The sequence below is a fragment of the Octopus bimaculoides genome, chromosome 12 (assembly GCF_001194135.2).
Source record: "Octopus bimaculoides isolate UCB-OBI-ISO-001 chromosome 12, ASM119413v2, whole genome shotgun sequence".
Lineage (NCBI taxonomy): Eukaryota > Metazoa > Mollusca > Cephalopoda > Octopoda > Octopodidae > Octopus > Octopus bimaculoides.
This window is the reverse complement of record NC_068992.1, coordinates 60,033,681-60,036,476: the sequence shown is the minus strand read 5'-3', so window position 1 is coordinate 60,036,476 and position 2,796 is coordinate 60,033,681. Positions and strand designations below refer to the sequence as shown.

General features: G+C 37.7%; 1 protein-coding gene across 1 annotated transcript in view; it reads left to right on the top strand.

Moving 5' to 3' along the window:
- Window positions 1-2,796, top strand: part of LOC106880106 (small conductance calcium-activated potassium channel protein 1) — a 514,884-nt gene that overhangs the window by 188,451 nt on the left and 323,637 nt on the right. The gene's annotated exons all lie outside the window — the stretch shown is intronic.

The following is a 2,796-nucleotide window of genomic DNA, read 5'->3' as shown; positions in this document are numbered from 1 at the left end:
CTGAAATATATTACTGCAGATAAGGTAATAAGCAGGTGTCTAATTAATTGGTAAATGATCTGATAAATCGCTACTACTCAAAACCATTTCCAATGAAATGCTTAAACCAGTCAGCAAGATTATTATTATCATTATTATCATTATCATTATTATTATTATTATTATTATTATTATTATTATTATTATTATTATTATTATTATTATTATTATTATTATTATTATTATCATCATTATTATTATTATTATTACAACTACTAATAGGAACGGTGGATTGGCAGAATCGTTAAAAAGCCTGATAAATTGCTTTGCGTTAGTTATTCCCACTCTGTCAAGTGTTTTTTCTTTCTTTCTTTTTGTTATTGCTAATTTTTGTTTCTGTTTTTTTTTTTCTCGTTTTTTTTTCTCTCTGGTTCTGATTTCAATTTCCCGTCGAAGGCAAATTTAACTCTCATCCGTTCTGGAGGCGATAAAACAAAGTTACGTATTTTCAGACATACAGGTTGATAGTGTTGATGTATATAGTGTAAACGTTTAGTGCATAAACATTCAAACATCGTTGCTGTCTTACTAAATCCTGCTGCGTTTCACGTAAAATTATGGTCCGCCTCAGTTGTCTTGGTGTATAAGTCGACCCACCTTTCATTGGCTGTAAATTTTGGTCTGAAAAATTCGACTTGTATACCGGATATACGATATCAGTCAAGTACTGGGGTCGTTGCTTTCGATTTAAAATCAAAAACAAACACTATTATTACTAAAAAGAAGGTGATCGACTTTCCCTTTCAGCCTGTGGGATTCGATAAAATAAATACCAGTTGAACATTGGGTTCGATATAATCGACTTACTTGCCTCCACTAAAATTGTTAACTTTATGTCAAAAATTAAAACTATTATTATAATTATTATTATTATTATTATTATTATTATTATTATTATTATTATTAGTAGTAGTAGTAGTAGTAGTAGCAGTAGTAGTAGTAGTAGTAGTAGTAGTAGTAGTAGTAGTAGTAGTAGTAGTAGTAGTAGTACGGCGAGCTGGCAGAATCGTTTGCACGCCGTGCGAAATGCTAAGCAGTATTTTGTCTGCCGTTACGTTCTGACTTCAAATTCCGCCTAATTCGACTTTGCCTTTCATCCTTTCGGGGTCGATAATAAATTAGTACCAGCTCCGCACTGGGGTCGATGTAATCGATTTAATTCCTTCCCCCAAATCTGGGGCCTTGTGCTTCCAGTAGAAAGGATTATCATTATTATTATTATTATTATTATTATTATTATTATTATTATTATTATTATTAAAACGGTGAGCTCACAAAATCATTAGCTTGCCGAGTAAAATGCTTAGCGCCATTTCGTCCGACTTCCCGTTCTGAGCTCAAATTCCGCCGAAGTCGTCTTTGCCTTTCATACTTTAGGGAACAATAGAATAAGTACCAGCTGAACACTGGAGTCGATGTAATCGACTCATCCCCACCTCCCCGAAGCTGCCCTTGTGACAAAAATTTGAAATAATAATAATAATAATAATAATAATCATTATTATTAAGGCGGTGAGCTGGCAGAATTATTAACCTGCCGAGTAAAATGCTTAACAGCATTTCATCGTCTTTACGTTCTGAGTTCAAATTCCGGTAAGGTCGACTTTGCCTTTCATCCTTTCGGGGTCGATAAAATAAGTACCAGTTGAACACTGGGGCCGATATGATCAACTCTGTCTCTCCCCATAAATCCCAGGCCTTGTGCCTATAGTAGAAGTGATTATTATTACCATGTTGAAGAAAAAGGCGGCAAAATGGCAGAAACTTTAACATGCGGAGCAAAATGTATATCGATCTTTTGGCCGTCTTTACCTGCTGAGTTTAAATTCCACCGAGGTTGACTTCGTCTCTCATCCTTTCGGGGTCGATGAAATAAGTACCAGTAAAATAAGTAAAATAGGCGTAGGAGTAGCTGTGTGGTAAGCAGCTTGCTTGCCAACCACATGGTTCCGGGTTCAGTCTCACTGCGTGGCACCTTGGGCAAGTGTCTTCTACTATACCCTCTGGCCGAACAAAGCCTTGTGAGTGGATTTGATAGACGGAAGCTGAAAGAAGCCTGTCGTATATATGTATATATATGTGCGTGTCTGTGTGTATGTTTGTGTGTCTGTGTTTGTCCCCACCCCCAACATCGCTTGACAACCGATGCCCGTGTGTTTACGTCCCCGTAACCTTGCGATTCGGCAAATGCATCCGATAGAATAAGTACTAGGCTTACAAAGAATATGTCCTGGGGTCAATTTGCTTGATTAAAGGCGGTGCTCCAGCATGGCCGCAGTCAAATGACTGAAACAAGTAAAGGAGTAAGCAAAATAAGGTCCAATGAAATTGATTTACCCCTTTTCCGAACTTCCTGGCCGAGTACCAAAATTTGAAACCATTATTATTATAATAATTGTTGTATTATCCTGTCATTTTTCTTTTTAGGGATAGAATCACTGGGGTTACATCATCAGTTGTGTACCTTATTTTATTTAAGATAGGGTGTGAATCAAGAGAGGTTCGGTTGATATTTCTTGCATATTATGCAACCCCGTAGAAGTGTCACTCCTTGCCTGTTGGCACACCAGTTAACAGAATTACATACGGAAAGCAATAGATTGCCATATGAATAAATACATGTAGTGACGGGGGCGACGGTGGTGCTGATGGTGGTGGTGTTGGTGGTTATGTTCGTGCTTCAAGTGGTGGTGGTGGTGGTGGTGGTGGTGGTGATGATGATACCGGCGGTCGTCGCCCTCCCACTCGTGTACGTGT